Source organism: Protopterus annectens, chromosome 8.part0, assembly GCF_019279795.1.
Source record: "Protopterus annectens isolate FY-2018-M chromosome 8.part0, PAN1.0, whole genome shotgun sequence".
Classification (NCBI taxonomy): Eukaryota; Metazoa; Chordata; order Ceratodontiformes; family Protopteridae; genus Protopterus; species Protopterus annectens.
Window position 1 is genome coordinate 470,674,649 of NC_056741.1, and position 22,398 is coordinate 470,697,046.

The window sequence follows — 22,398 nt, forward strand, 5'->3', positions numbered from 1 at the left end:
AGGTGTGCACTATGTGCTTATGCTAAATCAGTCATTTTATCAACTTTTGGCTTGGTAGGGATGATTGTCCCTTATGGCTTTGTCCAGATTTTTTACCCTGATGGGTTGGGGGTGTTACGAGCATTATCGCTCATGTTAGATTGCCAAACAGCAATTCTGGAGTACAGGGGAGTGTGTATTGTGAGAGCTCTGCTCTCAGACACACCCCCTGTGCTCATACACAGAACCATGTCTGTTTTACAGCACGGCAGTGTGCCTTCATACATATGCATAGCACGCTGCCGTGCTGAACAGGAATGGTCCCTGCCATGCAGGAATAACTTATTCCTGCATGCCTGCTTGCTGAATCTGGGGGAGTGTCTTTAACAACAGTGGTTGTGCGACAAGAAATATACCAAATGAAAGATCAGATAACCGGAGAGCGCAGCTATGTTAACCATTCCTGACATGGAAGACAATTGAAGAAACCAGTCAAATATATGAACAGCTTCAACTGAGCATGATTCTGAAGAGTGAAAAATGTGTGTTTCTAGAATTGTCTAAAGATTATGTATAAAGATCTGATTTTGGTATAAAAAGTACCATGATGCATTTTAATGATGAAAGATCATTCCCTGGGATTCAGAAAGATTAGTTCAACATCGAGACTCTCTGATTCAGAGATAAACTAAAGCCATACAGAGAAACATCTCATTAGCAGCTAATTACCATGTCTCTGAATTAAGCACAGTACCTTCGGATCAACTGCTCTAGTGTTCCCCCAGACAGCCCACACACTGAGTTAACATAGACACTACCCAAAATGTGCTCATGCACACACACAGATACACTCACACACACACACACACACACACACACACACACACACACACACACATACACACACTCAAACTCACACAGAGACATACAAATATATGCACACCCCTAAAAGCAGCCACATAAAAACACTCTTTCACACTCACAGAAAGACTCACTTACACACTCGCACACATGCTGCAATAAACACACATACACATATACACGCACGCGTGCACACACACACACACACACACACACACACACACACACACACACACACACACACACACACACACACACACACATTCATGCAGCCACATTCATGCCCCTACAGACATGCACACAAATATCCAGACACATACACACATATACACATATACACACATACACATATACACACAGCTCCACAATACCTATCTGTAGTTATGCTGCAAGTGGCTCCTAGTGAGAAAAAAAATTGACTTGGTAGAGCAATTTTCTGAGTTGCTCTACAATGTTAATTAACTGCCAGAGCTGTTTCCTTCAGAGAGCACACAGCAAATTTGCATTAGCAACCCCTAGACTGCCATATGTGCATGCAGATTTGCCAGCCTGACCTCTCCCCATGCTATGGCCACTGCCAGTGGAAAAAAGTGTCAGGAGAGCAATCCATGAATTGTACAAGCTTCTACAATAATAAAACCTATGGAGTAAAAGCTTCAGAATCATAATAAACCTGTCTGAATCTCAAGGATTATTATGGATCCTACTACCAGCAGGAAGGAAGACAATTACAAGGAACTATATGCATTAAATATTATACATAAAAAATGAAACTTCATTATTAAAACCAAAGCAATGTGTAAAAAATGTTACATTTTTGGCCAAATCTAAATATAATACTAGAAAAATAAGAGCATGATGTATCAAATTAATAGCAATTACTTTTTCTGTGAGTTTTTCTGTACAATTCATCACTTTATGTTTTTGCTGTTTTTTTTCTTTTCTATCATTGCCATTCTGGTCTTTATTTATGAGATATATAATTTTTCTTAAGACTTTTATTCTTATTCACAGCTTAATTAAACCCAATAAGATTTATATAATTCATGTTTATGTGTTCTAATATCACCCAGTCATATTGCATCTTAATTTAAATATGTTATATATGTTGTTCAGTTGAAAAGGATCATTTAAAACGATCAATATAGCATAATGCTTGCTGCTTTTTAGAATGTTGATAAGGTATGTTTTATAACTAAAGCCTAATGAATGCTGCCTGGCAGATTTTAGATAAGACAGGCATATTTTACAGTTTGAAAAAACAGACGTGTAACATGGGTATAAATATGTAAAAATATTAGTTCCCAGCTAGGGGATATTGCACATCATGTTGTACATTGCAGAAGCAGTCAGAGTAAAGAGCACATGGTGTTTAGTACCACATTACTGCTATCCATTTTTATTGACCATCCTGACAAACATCCACATTATTTATTTATTTAATTTATTTATTCATTTGACATTTGTTTACTGAAAACGTCCAACTTGGCCAGAAAGTGCCCATTTTCAGTGTAGGCCAGGGGAGAAAAGGTCCACAATCACAATCTTTCAAAAATGAATTACAGATATTTTAAATCAAAAGGTATCAAGTTACACTATAAAACAAAGGCATGAAAAAATGTTGTAATAAAACAGAGGACATATGTTTCATAGTAGATTGCAATGAAACACAATAGCATGAGCTGGAGAAATATGTGAGGAAAAACTCATTAGTCATATTATTTCTTACATACATTAATTAGTATGTGATAAATGAGACCTGAGACAATTCTAATAAGATATTTAAAGAGATATTACAGATTACATGATTAGAGACAGTGATAGGGAAACTGAGTGATGTCTTAGGATGAGAGATGGCATTCATATTATGATTATATAAGGAAGAAGGATGGAGAGAACACGAGATTATAAGAAGAGTACAGGGTAAGGTGTCCAGGTAGGAAGGAAAGAGGAAAAGGTAGAGGAAAGGTCTCCAGAGATGAAGTAGATAATGTAAGGTAGTAGGAAAAACAAAAGAAAGGAGTGGAGTAGGAGGTTGGAGAGGGTTGTGAGGTGTGACTTAGGTTGAAGGGGTACATGAAGTATAGTGAGTAAGTTCAGCCAAGATTGATTCAGGAGCAGATCCATGATTTTCTAAAGTATTCTTTTAGGGTGCATTTAAAGGTGGGTAGGTTAGAAATAGTTTTTGGTAGTTAGAGTTAGGGTTTTCCATTTGTTCCTACTGAGTATGAGTATAGGCTTTGTCCAGGAAATCTATTTAATTTCTTTATGGTGAGAAGTTGCTTGTCTTCTGATCTGAGAGTTCTTTGTGGGAAACAAATATTATTACATTTTATATTTTTATAACACATGCTTGAGTTTTAATCTGTATGTACTGAGTAATATCCCCTTAAAAGTGTCACTAATAAGATCAGAAGCCATGATAACCTTGCATGATGCCTTATCCAGTTACTAAGACATCCCAAGTACCCCACCTTTATTGTTTTTGTTGGTAGACTTAATTTCATTGCATATAATCCATAGCTGCTACAGTTTAAAATAAACAAGAAAAGATTACTGAAATTTCTCACTGAGAAATATTTTTGCAATACAATTTTGCATGCATGAAGTAACTTTACTCCATATAGGTTGTACCTATCTATAACCCCATCCCTACCCCATGAAACAATGTGCTGTGATTCCCCAAACCATTTAGCAAGCACAAAAGTGAGATATCAAGTATGATACAGGAAAGTTGCCATAATCCATAGTAGTTCTTCTAAGTAGAATTGCTGAATGTAATCCCTGCAGTATGATGAAGTTGTGGGTAGTATTTAATTTCAGTTCCTTAAATGTGCACTGTTGCCATGTAATTCCATATATTACAAAACTGTCACACATTGCTGACAGGCCCAGTTTCAAAAGCAAAAATGAATTTCCAGGGAGAAGTTGGTTTAAATTATTAGTTTCTATTAGCTACTGAGATCTGAGATAACCTTCCCAACAATTATGGCCCTGCCACAGTCATAGCAGTTGTACCCATTCACTGTCCTGAATGTGATTCAGAAATCCACAATTTACATAAACAATACCAACATCTGTGTCAGTCCTAAAGTGCTGTCCTGGTCTCCTTTCATGTTACCTGCCATTAAAATATGTGCAGATGTCCTGCTTACATCAGCAGTAGATCACAAAGACTGACCAAGTGTGTGCCAACACAAAAACAGGCAACAAGGAGTGATAGCTACACTCACTGCATCAGTTTAAAATGTTTCTCATTGCATACTTAGCTGTCCATCATAATTACCTGCAACAACTAAAGCAAATTGCATGTTCTTTGATTTATAGCAGTTATATTGTTCATTATTAAGAACAATAGAATACAAGTGAAAGGTCTAGCAACATAAGCAAGTCTTAAACTCACATTCAGTAGATCCAAGTGCCAAGTCCTAACCACAGCATTCCCATTCAGCATGATAGCATAGCAAAAATAATTGCATCACAGTAGTGCTAATTTAGGGCAGGGGACATATTTCACCAGGTACATTCAGTGCTAAATGAGGCAGGGAGTACCACAACCATTAAGTATTGCATTTGTGTTGATAAACAATACTGATGCAATTTTAGGATGAGCTGCATTCCATACTTGTTTTGGCCAGGGCAAATTAACCTGGTCCATGAACCATATTTCCATGAACCTGTTTACTGAGGTATACTGCAAGCGGGAATGTGAAGGTATCCAAAATTGAAGCAAAAGCTACTAAATCGAGTACATCTTCCATATATACAATTATTCATTTTCTGATGACCACATACAACCACAAAAACATTAAAAACTAACTGTGCATGCTTCTAAGTTTTTAATGATGTACAAATTATGCTAATCATTGTATAGTTTGCCTTGCTATTACATTTCCTTAAATTTAACTCTGCTGGCTAAAAAACACAACCCACAACATAATGATCCACAAATTCTTTCTCAGTTAAAATAACTGCATGATGCTTTTATCGTGTTTGTTAATTTTTTTGAAAGCTATCAGTGCCACGATATTAGTTGTTGAAATGTGTTTAATGTAAACTGAAAGACAAAAGTTTCTGATAAGTGCTGCAGTACCAGTCAGAAGGCTTATCATATACAGCTATATTAGTGAAGGAATTCTCCTTTGAGGTCTGTCTCCAATAGCACTTGGTCAGCAATAAATCCAAGTCATTGTGGAAAGATGCAGAATCGTGCATGACACCTCATTCCTCCACCATGAAGTGCTGCCATATAATGCCCACAGGTGGCAATGCTCAGATAGGCAAAGCAGTACCATTTTCAGCTAAGATGATCATTGCTACCTCTCTCTGTATTCCTCACATTATAGTTCATACACTGTGGTGTCCCAGGGGCAATAAGTAACTTATCAGATGTTCATATGCAATCTTCGTCTATCCATGCAGTCAACCATCACTTTCTGATGCTCTGAGAGGCTGGAGGCAAATCCATTCACATCTTATTAAGTACCTTTTGTGTGCTATGTGTACACTGCAAGAGACTGGATGCAGATGGACAGGTTTATCTCCAAAAATGTGGGTAGTGCACACAAGAAAGGAAAGAAGGAAGAAAGAGGAAAAAGTAAAAAAGACCAGCTTAGAAAAAAAGAACTGTAAAAGTCAAACACTACACAGAAACAGCACCTTAAACTGTAGAAGGTAAAAATTAACAGAATAACATTTGATATGCAAGGTCAGACTGCAGTGAACCAGTAGTAGTCAAAAAAAGTAAGGTAATTGGTGGCAATTGCAGGTAGGGCCAGCGATACATGAGACTATGGGGGGGGGGGGGGGCAGCAAAGTTCAAACAGTAATGAAACAGTAAGGAATGCCTGTAAGGTACTCGGCCCGCTAAAGCCGCAATGTGAAAAACGCAAAAGCAAATAAGGGGTACAGTGAGTGACAAAGAGAGCATGGGAGGGGCTCAGCAGGCAGGAACACAATGATGCAAAACACTGACCACGGTGGTGTTGTATTATCAACAACAATAACAGAGGTAGCCTGCGCAAATAAATCGGGACGAGTTACTGACCATGGCCGGCAGTACTGCTTGATGTTCAGAAGCTGTGCTATAAATTAATAAGTAACAATCCAGTGGCAAAAGCATAAAGAGGCAGGCACTGCAGCAAAGAGCCAGGCGCGGACTTTCAGTTCCACAAACTCTTTCATTGCTACTTATTGGAGGATGATTTTATCAGGGCAGCGCATTTTTGTGTACCACTTTTCTACAGATAATAATAAAACAAAGGGACATGGAAGGAACCCTGCGGCAAGCAGATGTCTATATAAGTGAAAAGGAAAATATGTAGAGACTCTGACAGAGGGAACTAGCTTGGTGGCGTCCCGTCCGCAACCTGCTGTATTTTAAAGCTGGAAGGAACTCTGCAGGGTACCTGGAATTGTTTTTTTTTTTTCCTCATTAGACAGCTCCACGTATAGTGTGACTTACCTGGTTCTAAAAAGGGATAATAGCAGTATGGGAATACATAATAAGGAGGAATACTGCAGCGATCAGGGTAAGCTTGCAAAAAATCCACCTGCGCTTTTTATTTCAGCAGATAAGGATGGAGTTTTACTTAATTTCTCACTTTACTTTCAAAATTTAAAATGTCATCAAGTTTGATGGTTGGTACCTTATCCAAAGCAGGGTTATTTAGACTATTTCATATTTACTTGGTTGTCGGGATATTATTGGTACGTCGGGTGGCATATATTTGACTTCTGTCTACAGGTTTCATTTTTTCCTCTGCACTGTTTACATTAAGAATTTAGTCTTATATTCTTCAGGGTGTGGGCGGGTGTAACTGGACAGTACAGCAATCCGGTTATTACCAGAAAACTGTAACTGGCCTATTGCTATTACAAAAGACTAACGGGGAAACCTTTCCAACTATGGCTCAGTCCTGGGGGTGGTTGGTGAGCTTCCCAGGTGCTGCTGGCGGAGTTTAATGAAATAGCAGGAGAATATGCAGACCTGCACTTAGCTGTAATTTCTCTGAAGCAGTGTAACTGTAGATACATCATTATTTCATTATTTAAACAGAGCTCTGGTGCTACGCAAAGGAAGGTTTTGTCGTGAAGTTGAGTCAGCCCACTCTTAGACATCCGCAGATGAATTAATTGTATTTGGTTTTATTTCTAGAATTTCCTCTGACCCCCGCTCCCCAACACACACAAGCATTATAATACCAACCTTTTTGAAACACAGTGTGAGGCTCAGAATTTTTCATTCCCTTGTGTGGTTTTATGGCATGACACAATAACCTGAAATGCAGTATTTCCAGAAATCTCTTGCCAGCTAAAGCCAAGATACCCACCACGGGAATTGTCTTGAAACTCACATGCAAACAAAGCGTACGTACATTGAATGATTTGTATTAGTTGTAGAGAACACTGTCGTTCAAGAAGGTACAGACTTTTCTTTGCATTTTGTACTGAAAAGTTCTGTAGGTTATGTTTACATATAATACTACAGTTAAGCAATAAACGGCAGCGTTTGGTCTTAAACTGACTGCCAAGTCTTATGTCTACAGCGCTTTGCCTGCAGTTTGCTGTTTGCTAAATGTTTCTTATTCAAGTACCCTATACACTGACTGATGCAGAGCAGCTAGTCTGCGCATCCCACTACAGGCTGCAGTGGTTTTCTTAGGGACAGGGGTGTTAGAACCATGAAGAGTGCAAAATAAATCGATAAATAAATAATGAATGCAAGACATGAAAGCACAGATTGGTTTGGTTCCGTAGTACGCTGAGAACATTCTGGGTAGTGAGCCGTTTTAGAAGGCAATCTGATCCTAGAGCTAGCTGCAAGAAAACCTACATATACACCGACAATACTGTTACTTGGAGGTTTACCAATGTGTGAATGTGTGTATGTGTGTATATCTAGCTAGCTATATATATATATATATATATATATATATATATATATATATATATATATATATATATATATCTGTATCGATCTATCTATCTAAATAATCACGCAAACACACACAGACACACACACACACATATACAATATATATATATATATATATATATATATATATATATATATATAGAGAGAGAGAGTACACTTTTAGTTGTAGTATGAGGCCAGATGACACGATGACATAAATAAAGTGATCCAGGACTGAACTAATTGCAATCACTAAATTAAATGTAGGTATAACTGAGCTGGTAGCTAGAAGCAGCACACCTCAGCTGGAAGACTAGTAGCGTTTATGAGTTCCAGACTATTAGATGCACAGGGATTTAGCAGCAGGACCACGACTTTAGCTGAGATAACAATGGCAAAAGCTGTGCTTGTATCAGTTCATATGGAGTGAAATACTAAAGTCTGCATAGCAGTGCGGTCTGTATGTTCATCAGCATACTAATGATAACGCACAGTATGTTTTGCCAAAAAAAGCTGTACCATTACAGGATGATTATAATAGGATCAGTGCTGTCAGCAGAGGATGCCAGTATAAGATAAACGGTGATCGAGGATGTAAGCCTAATGTGGGTATGTATGTTCATGGCACAAGACATGTCAGTGCCAAGGCCTTTTTTCTTTCTTTCTTTCTTTGATTGGTCTAAGGAGGTCTTATGAACTGGCAGTTGTAGTTGTTTGTGCAAAACTCAGGTAACAGGACACATTGTGTACACTGGAACAAGTTTTAGGAGACATTAAAACACTGTTTAATATTCAGTAATGCAGAGGTTGTCAGCTGACAGCTGTAGATAACGGAAAATACAAATTTCAGTGCATCAAGCAGCAGTAATGTTCCCTTGTCACGGGTAGAAGTTATAAAGTAAATAAATGCACAGTAACAAGCAACGGGTTCTAGTCACTTCAGAGGCAGATAAAAAAGCTGCTTGTATCTATTTAATATTAATTTCTGATCTGAGGCTTTTAACAACTATTTTGGAGAATGAATTCTTAGGCATAGTCTGAGTAACTATGAGAGAGCTTCCCTATAGGGGAAAGTCCAGTGTGCAGAATGAAAGAGTTTCAGAGACAAAGTTTTCCACAGTGAGAAAATGTTCAACAACTAATGGTGCATGGGGAGGGGGGGGGGGTTCAGTCTTAGAAACATACCTAGTAACAGCAAAGTGTTTAGGAACTCCATCTCACTGCATTCAGCAGAAAAACAGGAATGAAAGAAAATAACCACAGAGACAGAACACACAGAAGCTAGTACAGCTGACAAAATGAAAAAAAAATCATCTCTTGCTTCATAGCAGCAGTACCTAGTACTACCGTATACTCAGTATACTCATACAATCAAAACCAAAAAAGATAATACCAACTATAATTTGTGTCACATATGCCTTGTGTTCCTGCTTGATGTAGTTTACATTCTGTTGATTGATACAGTGTCATCAAGGGCCCATGTAACAGGGCATGCATGACTTTGCAGGCTTGTTCTTTCAGTCTCCAACTAAAACAGTCAAAATGATGCACCATGAACTCTTAAATCTTCTGTTATTAATAGTGTTAAGTGCTTTCACTTGGTCAGTTCTGATGAAGTCCAACTTGGAAGAAAGTTGTTTATGTTCAACAATTTTTGTTCTTCCAGTTTTACCTCCTTTGATCTCAGTGTAGCGATTCTACCAATCTTTATGGAATCTGGTAAAATAATGGGAACATCCGTGAAGGATTGCACAACTTCTCATTTACATACATCACATAAAGAAACATTCATATCTTTTTTCTCAATAGTCCATAGTTGGCAGACTCTTAGAAACTTGTGTTTTGTCCTAAGAATAAATCATTTCCAAAAGCACATATGTTTTTTTTTTTTTTTTTTTTTTTTTGCTATAACATACTAGGATAGAATGGCAAATAAAGTAACCGTTATGCACAAGAAGAGAATTTAAAATCCTACTGGAGCCTTTCTTTAATATTTAGATTTTACTGGCTACATGGATGTCAATAATATTAACCAGATTTATGAAAACAAAGATAAGTTTTAATATATAAAGTCTGTATTAAGATGAATTTATTTTGGAATCAGATGCTGTCCTACAGCCGGTGAAATTACTAGATTCATTTGTTTTCTGAAATTATATTATAAGCCATGATACAGACAAAGATACACAACACTTAAATGGCTATAGCAGAAATGTGAATAGAAACTTATGAGCCATGAAGAACAGAATCAGAGCATTCAGCTGCCTATATTCTGTGCTCCATGCTTTGCCAGTATCACAGCACTTCAGTCGCTGAATCTGTAAAGAAATATGAACATGTGGCAGTATTGGAAGCTTAGCACTGCACTAATAATAACTTTCTCTGCAAAAGGACACAAAGTCAAATAGTCATACATGTAACAAATGGACAACTGTTTGAAACAGTAGGATGCAACAGCACAGATTCACAGATGCACAACCTTATTGATTTCTGTGTGCTCTAACAAAGGGACATGCATTACAAAGCCCTGTAAAAAAAACATATTTACATACACACAAACAAACGCACACACATTGCATTTATTTCCTTATTTTTCTATCTGTTGATTATGAAGTTTGGACCATTTTCAATTTGATAATTGTTATTTTTAACTAATGTTGATCATAGTGTACTCAGTAGCATTGGCTAAAATGAGTGCTTATTCATCAGTCCATTAACTTAGTTAATAAAAGTAACATAATAAAGTAAAGTATATTAATAAAGAGTAAATTATGTACAATAATGGCATAAAATACAACGCCAGTAGCATTAACCAGTGTAATTTACCTTATTTACAGCAAGTCATAAAAAAGTATGAGACAGCATAGGTTATATTATGAAATGAATGTGTATACATATAAAAATGATAGTGCAAGACATTGTAACAAACTTCATTTGCATTATGAGATGTAAATGAAGGCAAAATCGGGCATTTAGTTCAAATGATGCCTTATTATTTTCACAAAACCAGAGGTATCAATGAAGGGGTAATTTGCAGCAGTAGCAGTAGTACACTTTAATATATTCATATGTTTAGGAAGGTTGTATATGTTGCATAATCTGCTTATTTGAAAACGCTTTCAACACAGCTGATGGCTGGCTGCTTAATGGACCTGTATAAAAACTGAATTAAGGAAAGAATGGAGGTGTCTGCAAAAGGACAGGATGCAGTGATTAGTTCATCAGTTCTCCACTATATAGACATAGGATAAAAAAGGGAGCTTCAGTACATAGTGGGGTATAGTACAGCAGATAATTTTAATCTATATGGAGAAAATTTGAGAATGATTTAGGCAACAACTAAACACTTTCAACTGATGGCTAATAGGGTGCTGTAGAAGAAGGTGGGAATCTGATATAATGAAAAATGCAACCTACGGGGGTGGCAGCTACAAACTGTACAGTTTTACTGTATGTCTGGCATACTTTCATATAGAAAAAGAACTGCAGATTTCTAATAGCATTAGTACCATACATAAGGGAAGAAATGAGGTACGCCCTGACACAGTGTTGTCCCTGGCATAATATGTTAGATATCCTTTGACAAAGTAAACACATTCCAGTATTTGGAGAGTGAATGACATGATGCTATTCAAAGTTTAGCTCTGCAAAAAGTGGTATACCTAGGTGGTATTCTAATTTTAGCTCTCCAAAAACTGTTATACCTAGTAGCTTGGTTGGGCTAATGGTTTTAAGAAGATAGTTGTTTAAGAAGTAATTGAGATTCATGGATCATTGTCACTGTTGCAGAAAGAGTTTGTGAATGTCATTAATTTTGTATTACATCTTCTGAGGTGTATTAGAACATCATCAAGCCAGAGCTAGATTTTGTGAAAGGAGTCTAATAGCTTGGGTACAACTAAGGTGGAGTTTGAGAAGCCAAAGTTGTTAGAGTTGTCTGCATGTAGTATGAGTCCAGCTTCACAACAGTTGCTGATATCTGATTTGTTGAAATAGTGAAGAAAAAGGTCCTGTTATAGATTATTGATGTGCAACAATGTGCTATAGACAGAAAACAAACATCTGCCTATTTGATTACTTGAGGTAGTTCTCAAAACTCTGACAAAAAAGGAAATGTTGCAAGCAAGCAGCCTCTGTGCAGAGAGCTAGAAGAGATAAAGTATGATAGCAATAATTTCCAAATAGTCCATTTTGTTTGTAAAGTGGGTTACATAGGTAGGTCAATAAGGCTGCTTGCTACACAATAACCTGGGTGGAAGACATGCCGACAGACTAAAAATATAATTTTCTGCAAGAGATTGTGAAGAATTTGTAAGTGCAAGCATTTTCAAGCTCATTTGGGAGAACCCAGAGCAGGACAATGAAGAGAAAATTCCAAAAAGTCACCCGCATACCCTCTTTTTGAAGTGGAACAGTTATGGATTTTTTTCTGTTGAGACATAGATCTCAGAGATTGACTGGTTGATCAGGATGCAAATGTGACAGCAGACTGACGCTGCAACCATTGTATGTAATACAATGGGGACAAAGTCATCATCAAAGCGGTAGGTTTAATTTCAAGCAGCAGGAAGAAGTTTTATGCACTTTTGATTACTGGTGTTTACTTGTTGAGTAGAGGAAAGATTAAATATAGGAGGATGATTTGTCTTCTGCATGAGAAATTTGGTTGGTTGTTTAATTGGCTAGTTAATTAGTTGGTCATTCTTGGTCTAATAGCTGGGAGACCCCCTATTAGAATTCTTTTCTGTTATACTTGCGGAGGTGTTGGTGCATGATAGAATAGTCTCTTTTTTCTTCTTACAAACAAAACTTTCAGTTTGTTCCAGAAGAGTACTGCGTTAAAAGGTAAAGAAATGTGGTGCAGTCATAAAGTAAGATCATAACAAATAACAGTTTGCTTGATGTTAGGTCTGATCTAAGGGAAGTGCCTTGGCTTTAATATGTTTTTTAGATGCAGTTAGTTTTTCAAGGCTTAGAGAAAGATTATTCTGAAGTCGTAACCAGCAGTACATAGATCAAGAATGTAGAGAACTAAACAATATACTTGACCAAATACAGAGTGCAATAGATGCATGTTGAACCAGTTTTTCTTTACTTTATTTTATTTATATTTTGTTGACTGGGTTAATTCACCTAGCCTTTACCCTATTTTTCAGGGAAAACTCAATGAGGCATTCATATGGGCTAGGGGAAATTTGACCAGGGTAAGAAGAAAGATGTTTTGGTCTAATGCACAAAATGGAAGAGGAGAGTATGAATGCTTTGGATCAGGTGGAGTCTGATAATGTGACCTTATCTGAACCTATAGTTACAGTCTTGGATGATAGTAATTTGGATAGTACAGCACTGTATGATGAATGAGGAGGAGCCTGCAGACGTCTCTGGGATGTTGTGGGGAGATAAGTGCTTACTTTTGAAAGTATAAAGTGAGCATGAACTTAAGAAAGGTTATTCTGGAGACTTGTGAGTTGAAGATGTTCAGTGGCAACAAGATTTTCTGCATTTTCCTGAACATGATAGTCTTGAAAATACAAGAGGAACGAAGAATACTGGAAAACTGGAACAGACTGCTAGCTCAAATCCTGCAGGTAAAATAGTGTCTTTATTCAATAATAAGATAATAAAAATGAAAAAGAACATTCTAATGAACAGATATCTAATATGGTATATGATAATATAGCCTTGAACAGATATGTGATATAGGATAAAATAATATAGCCTTTAGGTTTTAAGGCTGTGAAACATCATTCCTTAGTTTATTTAAGGAGAAAACAGTTTTATGATGTGACGTTTGAAACATTTCAGTTGTCAGAGAAGTTTATGACATTGATAAAAAAATGAAAGCAAGTGATATATGTAAGGAATTAATATGTTTTACAAGCTTAAATATGCAAAACAGAAAGAAAGTTAAAGCACGGTTCAGAACAGATAAAGATTCAGAATGTGGACTTAAAGAATGACTTTTGAAATTGTATGCATATGTAGGACTGTTTAGATTTATACATGAAAACAATATGAGGACTGGGAATTTTGAGTTAGGTGTAACACTAAATGTTGTGGATAATAAAATACTGTAATTACCTTTTGTGATACTTTTGAACTGGAACAAAGAATAAGATATGTGAGACAACTGCAAATGCACTATTCATAGGTTCATAGGCTGATACTAGGCTATCTGCCCTAGGGCATTTACAAGCCTAGCCAGAGTGTGTTTGGCTTTCACCACCCTTCTTAGATTAGTTGACTGTGCCTCTGTATAGTAGGTCACAGAAGATAGCCCATTTAAGGTTAGTTTGCCATGCCTCTGTCTAGCAGTGACACAGAAGAGATACCAGGGGTAAATTTATGATCTCCCATCCAAACGTCAAGATTCTTCTTGAAGAGGGTCATTGAGGGGCTCTGTCTGACATGGATTGGGATTTTGTTCCAGAGTGAGGAGAAGAGGCACACCTGATGAAAGACTGTGATAAATGACATTATAATCATAAATTAGAAACAAACAAAGCATTTGAAAGAGGGGAAACTTTGCTTTAAATGAACATCGGGGGAATAAGGGGAAGAGGGAAATGAAAATACACAACATAATAAAAAGGATGTAAAAATTCTGAAACTGATATTCAAAATATTTCTGTAAGTGGACTTCTGCCAGAAAGGAGGAAATGACTTTTCAGGAGAAGAATGTAAATATAAATGTTGATGACGATATAAGAAAACACACACACACACACACACACACACACACACACACACACACACACACACACACACACACACACACACACCCATATACACAAAGGTTTAAGGCAATTGTTACTAGAAACAAGTTTAATGCCTTCAAAGTGAAGATGAAGGGCACGTAACTAGAGAAAAATGAAAAAAGGGAAAGTGAAAGGTGAGACTAAAACATACAAGAAAGGCAAAGGTAACTCTTAATATCTTTAAATATAAACAATATTAAGAGCAATTTAAGCAGGTTCTTCTTGTATAAGTGGTATAAAAATGCAAATTATGGCATCTGTTTATTGGATGTAAGACATGCCTTATGGCAAGAGTTTCTCCAGTTCAGTTCTCAGCTGGTGTGCCTTGGAGTCTGCATGTCCTCCCTATATTTGTGTGGGTTTCCTCCAGGTGCTCGGGTTTCCTCCCACATTCTAAAGACATGCAGCAGGAGGATATGACACTGTAAACTGTCCATACTTGTAAGTGTACATGCGAGTATGTGGCATGGAAGAACAAATGAGGCGGGGTTAGCCACCAGCTAATGTAAACCTTGGCTGTAGATGATATCACTGTTGAGGTGACACCCCAATCCCATGTGCAAAAATAGGAAAAGGAGTCATGGCTGGATTGATGTATTTGAAGGATAAATTTTGTAATTTTTGAGAATTTGGGGACTGATGAATATGAGAAAATAAGAATGATCTACAATTACTATAATAATAAATAATGTGGAAATAAAAATATTTGGTATAACAGTGGTTGATCTGGAATGAATGTTAATAAATGATTTAAAGTAAGACAAAGAACAGTGACAATAATTGAGGTGCATATATATAAAAATGAAAAATAATTTTTATGAAAACATTTGTATATATGTTTGTTTGTGTCTTTCGGCTTTTCTCGGTTAGGGGTCGCCACAGCAGAACTCCGGTCCGCTAATGATTGGCAGTAGAGTTTCACGCACTGGCTTGCCAGGCCTAACGCACAACCTTCAATGAAGGAATGCCCATTCACGCATGTCGCCACACAGAAGACGCTCTAACTGAAAATCGAACGGGCAGCGTCTAACTGTGAGGCAACAACGCTACCGCAGCACCACCACCGCAGTTAAAACATTTGTATATATAAAATATGAAAAAACTATTTTTTTATGAAAAATTTTAAAAGGTAGGTATTACCAGACATGGATATCATGATAGTAAGAAACTACTAAATTATGATTTAAGGGCAAAAAGAAAAAATGTAATTGATGTCAAAAAGTGTATACTTGAAGGTGGAGAAAGAGAGGGGTATGCTTATAAAACAATAAGTTTAAAAACTGAAATACATATTTTACATTCAAATAAGCAGACATTGTAAATAATGGGACAATAATATCTTTTCTTTCTGTCCACACCATAATATGAATTGTTTTGGGAGAAAACAATGATGTTATTAGAAAGGCAAAACATATAAAGAGACTTACGGCAATGTATAACACTTAAAATTCAAAGGCAATAAATGAGGTAAAGTATGGATCATGAAGGCATTACATCATTTTACACCTTTCTCAAACTAGAATAGTCCAGATCTCAGATTTGCTGATTTCAGGACTGTATTTTGTGTTTCTGAGTTGTCCAGACCTTGCTGAGATAAAGGGAAGTCTGTCTGCTTATCGGTGGGAGTGGTAAGCTCTTAGCAGCCTATCTATCGCTAGAGGAGTGGTTTCCAGCACAAGAAATGCATCTTATTGGCTGTTTTGGGCTGCTTCTATCCCTTTCAACTACGGGTTTGAGCTTGTTTTACCTCAGCGGATCCTGTTTTGGCAACCTGCAGAGTTTTTCAGCAGCAGAAACAAGAAAGAGAAACTTTGGTTGATCATATGTACCTGGTTTTAATTTCTTTAGCTTAATTTTGTTTGCTGCACTTTAGTTCAGCTGTTTAACAAGCTTTGGTATTTAATTTAACTGCATTATGTTGATTTTTGCCTACAGCACTTTATTGAATCATTTTTTTCAACTGCATTTACTGTTGTAGGCTATACACTCAAGTGCGCTAGCCGTTTTATGCATTAAAAGTGAATTTTATTACTTCATTTACTGTATTGTTGATTCTGTAACAAAAAAAGAAAAAAAATTCTATCTACTTGCTAGTTACCCACCTTTTTCTCAAACTAGAATAGTAGGGATCTCAGACTTGCTGATTTCAGGACTGTATTTTGTGTTTCTAAGTTGTCCAGAACTTGCTGAGATAGATGGAAGTCTTTTTGCTTATCAGTAGGAGTGGTAAGCTCTGAGCAGCCTATCTATCACTAGAGGAGTGGTTTCCAGCTCAGGAATTGAATCTTATTGGCCGTTTTGAGCTGCTTCTATCCCTTTCAACTTTCTAACTTAGAAACCCATGTTTGTGTGGGTTTGAGCTTGTTTTACTTCAGCGGATCCTGTTTTGGCATCCTGCAGAGTTCTACAGTAGCAGAAAGAAAAAGAGAGACTTTGCTTGATCATGAATACCTGCTTTTGCTTTTTTTAGCTTAATTTTGTTTGCTGCACTTTATTTCAGCTGTTTTACAAGCTTTGGTATTTAATTTAACTGTATTCTGTTGATTTTCGCCTACTGCACTTTATTGAATCATTTTTTCAACTGTATTTACTGTTGTAGGCTACACACTCAAGTGGGCTAGTTGTTTTGTGCCTTAAAAATGAATTTTATTACTGCATTTACTGTATTTTTGATTCTGTAAAAAAAATTGAAAAAATAAATTCTATCTACCTGCTCATTTCCCACCTTTTTCTCAAACTAGAATAGTCCGGATCTCAGATTTGCTGATTTCAGGACTGTATTTTGTGTTTCTAAGTTGTCTAGACCTTGCTGAGATAGAGGGAAGTCTTTCTGCTTATCAGTGGGAGTCGTAAGCTCTGAGCAGTGTATCTGTCACTAGAGGAGTGGTTTCCAGCTCAGGAATTGTACAAAAGGTTTCTCATCCAGGAAAAAAGAAGTCGTAATCCCTCTCTACTCATCCCTCATTAGACCCATTATAGAGTACAATGCCCCATTTGGCATGTACCTCACTAGACACCTATAGCAACTGGAGAGGTCACAAAAATTATTCACAAAGAGGATCCCAGGACTCAAACACATGTCCTATACAGAAAGACTCAAAAAATTCCAGCTTTACTCCATCTCATATCACCTACTTAGAGGCAACCTCTGCTTGACATACAAAGCCATGTCTGACCCAGTGTTGCTACACATGCTTTATCTGAAAAAGTCTCAATCCCTCCACACCACATGGTCCAAAGACCTCAACCTCATCACCACAATAAACAGAACCTGCTGGAGGGACAGGGTCCTAACCCAGAGACTTCCCATACTCTGAAACAAACACCCCGTTCACATCAAGCAGAGCATCTCACTAGCACTCTTCAAGAAAAATCTTAACAAGTGGATTGGTAATAGGAAATTCACCCTGGGGATCACTTCAACAACTTTGCTCGATAGGGGCACAAGGAACTAGCATCTGGCAGCAGGATGACTGGGAACATTCTTGGGCTAGGCTTGTTTTGGCTCCAGGGCCATTAGCCTAGTACTCACTTATGAACCTATGAACAGGTCATGGACAGATTGATGGATATAGGAACGTAAAATGCAAAAAAAAAAAAAAGTATATTTGAAAAATGGAAATGAATGGCATAAAAGTAGAAGGGAAATATTTGTGAAAAAGTGAAAGGATTTCATATATATTTATATATATATGTATATGGATTCACTTTATAACCTTGAAATACTGAAATATCGAATTTCAGTATCTCGAGACTATAAAACCGAATCCACAAAACACCGACACAAAAAAAAACGCGAAATTCACAACACCGAAAAAACCGCACACACTATACCACACATACGCCACAACACCCACATCACAGCATAAACAAACAAAACTACACACATACACAACTCATACATAGGCAAGCCCCTGCACTATGGGGCTGTGCCCCACACCCCTACTTATATATACTAACTCCAAGATCGCACAAACACAAAACAAAAGCCAACTCACACACGCATATTCCCCGACCCCTCACACACACATCAAACACATCAGCACACTCACACACACTCTAACTCCCACTCATAACCCTTAGAAAACACTTACCTGACATAACACCTACATCCACACATGGCACTGCGCACCATCAAAACACAATCCCGGACATTATGCAGCATAAGGTCATAACTGCGAATTCGACATATATTCGAGTTCGCGATTATGACCTTTCGCTATTTTTAACATTCGGCTTTATAGTCTTGAAATACTGTAATTCGACATTTCCGTAATTCAAGGTTATAAAGTGTTTCCATATATATGTGTGTGTGTGTGTGTGTGTGTGTGTGTGTGTGTGTGTGTGTGTGTGTGTGTGTGTGTGTGTGTGTGTGTGTGTGTGTGTGTGTCTATATATATATATATATATATATATATATATATATATGTATATATATATATATATATATATGTATATATATATACATATATATATATATATATATATATATATATATATATATATACGTGTATGGTTTACCTTTAAAATGTTGCAACACACATGTGAGACTGTTCAGTACCTGACTAGCAATGTCGGAAACTGCACCGTCAAATTCTCAGAAGAGAGAATCTGCTACCCAAAGAATGTTGACACTCTGGGAATGTCGACTTTGTTTGAAACACCCGTCACTTCCGGATGTCTCCTAAGACCATTATGCAGGAGGACAAGCCCCCCTGTATCCCCCACACCCCCTCCTAATTATATATACTAACTCTGAGACTGTACTACAGTGAGGGAAGGGGTACATGTCCCAGTCCCCACTGTAGTGCAATCTCCACTCAGAATACTGAATTCACATGAATGAATCCACCCTGGCATTCATTCTTTGATGAGTTTGGCAATTTATATACAAACTTTTGAAAACAGCCTTTCATACATCTGACTATCGCAGATGTGCACCTCGACATTTTAAAGGTAAATGATATATATATATATATATATATATATATATATATATATATATATATATATATATCAGAGTTTTGAGTTTTCAGAAACTCGAGCTTCATACTATGGAAACCATGTGACTGAGTTTTCAAAAACTCAAACATAAAAAAAAAAAAAATCACAAAAATCTACCCTGTTTACATTTTTTGCGGGGGGGCAATCCCCCCTGTGCCCCTAGCCCCCAACCCTCCCCCGCAAAGTATATATACCAACTCCAAGATCAGACTACAGTGAGGAAAAGGGTAAGTTTCCCAATCCACATTGTACCATGATCTTCATTCAAAAGCTTCATGTTTTCAAAAACTCGATCATATGGTCTCGACCATATGAATTTTGAATTTCTGTAAAGGATATGCTCTTAAGATAAAGACATTTAATGAAAGGAAAGAAAAAAATAGGTGACACTTTAATAAAATGGTAAAAATGGAAAAACTGGAATGATGGGAGAAGAAGTTAGTTATGGTGTGATTGTTAGAAATAAAAAGAAAACAATGGAGCTGATTATGAGCAAGGATAATGATAAAAAATTAAAGGTTAAAAGGAAGTTGCAATCAATAAATGAAGGTATTAGAAATATACTAGAGAAGGAAGTAACACTATAGGAATTTGAGTCTGCTGTGAATTAGGAAGAATGTAAATGGTACCAATGTATAACTGATTAGGATTTGCATTTTATAGGTTCATAGGTTAGTACTAGGCTAACTGCCCTTGCAGGCCACTTTAAGCCTAGCCAATTTCCCTTTTAATGTTTGACTTAACCTCTCCCATTTGGTGTTAGATTGACCTTACCCATTCCTTGGTTAAAAAATATAGATTACACCTAGTGAGATAAACTGGGATCATACTATAAATAATTTGAAGGGGATCCATGTATGGGATAAAGCATTTAAGAGCTATTTTTGTCTATTAGTAATACTGTGCCAATTCTGGGGTAAATGTCCTGTTTCCCATCCATATATTTAAGATGCACTTGAATATGGACAGGGATGAACTTTGTTTTATGTGGCCAGAGAGTCTGTCCAGAGCAGTAGCACCCTGTGTTCTATCTGTGAGCCAGTTGGCAATCCAGTGGATGAGATGGGGTATATTCCCAGCTTGTTTATCTTTTTTACTTTGCCTGAATGGGAGATTGTACCAAAAGCTTTGGCCAGGTTAAGATATCTAATGTGTATCATTCTACCTTCATCCATTGCTTTAGTGACCTTTTCAAAAAAAGTCCACCACATTGACTAAGCATTACCTGCCTTTGGCAAATCCAAACTGAGATATGCCCAGTGTTTGGAGGTTCCCTTGTATCTTTATTGATTAGATCCATGATAAGTCTTTCCACAGCTTGCATACAAAGCTGGTCAGACTCATGACATTTTAATTGCCTGGGTCTATAGAAAGTCATTCCTTATGCAGGGGAATAACTGTAGATGTTCTCCATTTGCTTAGTACAAAAACCTGTATGGAGGCTGATGTTGAGCAGTGGTGTTAGAGGGGGCAGCTAAATTGTGCTTCACGCTATTTAAAACATATCCAGAGAGATTGTCAGGTCCCACCAATGCAGTATATTTAGCTTTTGGCAGCACTTTTTGAACTTGCTGTGCAAATGAGCCAGATTCAGGTATATCTCAAGGGACAGGCAGATGGGACAGATAAAGAATGAGCCTAGATCTTGCTAGCTTTCATTTCTGAGCACTCAAATTAGACATTTAAACCCAGCACTTGCTCAGAACCTCTTGCAGCATTTATTGTAAGCATATCCACTGCAGGTAGCACTAAAAACCTTCCATAAAGGAAACAAAAACAGCTTCAGAACTTAAAAGACAAAAAAACAGCTCCAGTACTTAAATAACTGAACACCTATCCAGGCATGTCTAAAGGTCAGTTCCCTACTCTTTCTCCTGTTAACCTGGTGAACCTGGGTATCCTAAGGCAATGTAGCAATTGCCTCATGTACACAGACAGCCTCTCCTCCTACCTCCAAACAAATCCACTTGTGAGAGATGCACTTACATACCCAAACTAGAGGCCAAACTCTCTCCAACCAAGAATGGGTCAGCCAAGAGGAGAAGGTTAGCACATACATCACACCACATAGAATACATAGCTCCCCGGATCACACACGACTACACCTCTCACATAGCAACACAAAACACACACACACTTTCATGGAGGCTCTCAATAAAAATCTGCCCAGACAACAAAGACCTCCAAGGCAAAAACACAAGGAACCATCTCATCCAAACATACCCCACAAGACACATAGCCCACTTAAACAGTGTGCCACTCAGCCTAAGAACCTATGGCAAAACATTTTACCCAATACACTAGTCATAGGTGACTCAATAGTAAAGCACACTGATGTCCTGCTCACTAGGTTGAATAAGGAGAAAATCACGGTCATCTGCTTGTTGGGTGCCAGGATTTGCCACATAATGCATGCACTTGGGTCTGTCCACAACAAGTACAAATATGACTCTGTCATTGTTCATGTTGGTGTGAATGACCTAAGATGTACCTCCCTGGACTACATGAAAAGAGATATGGAGGAGCTCTTGGATCTTGTAGCTCAGGCAGGTATGACCCTAGCCCTGAGTAGCATCCTATGTCACCCAGAATGATATCACAGTACAAGCAGAAAATTATTGACTTCAACAATTGGCTAAGTTTCTGGTGTCATTCAAAGAGGATCCAGTATCTGTCTGCCTTGGATGATATGATTGACAGACCTTGATGCTTTGCCAGAGATGGCCTGCATCTGTCACCCCTGGGATTCTGGATACTAGTCAAGGCCCTTGCCACCCCTATAGTACAGTTTTAGGCAATGCCCTGAAGACAAATTTACCACCGTAACAACTGCAAGCAAACACAACCTGAGGGTTATGCTACTCAATGCTAGAAGTCTAA

General features: G+C 37.4%; 1 protein-coding gene across 1 annotated transcript in view; it reads left to right on the forward strand.

Moving 5' to 3' along the window:
- The first annotated feature begins 5,657 nt into the window (after positions 1 to 5,657).
- Positions 5,658 to 22,398, forward strand: part of LOC122808882 (gonadotropin-releasing hormone II receptor-like) — a 1,292,250-nt gene continuing 1,275,509 nt past the window's right edge. The window contains exon 1 of the mRNA XM_044079995.1: positions 5,658 to 6,371. The gene's annotated coding sequence lies outside the window, so the exon portion shown is untranslated. The remainder of the gene's footprint in view (positions 6,372 to 22,398) is intronic.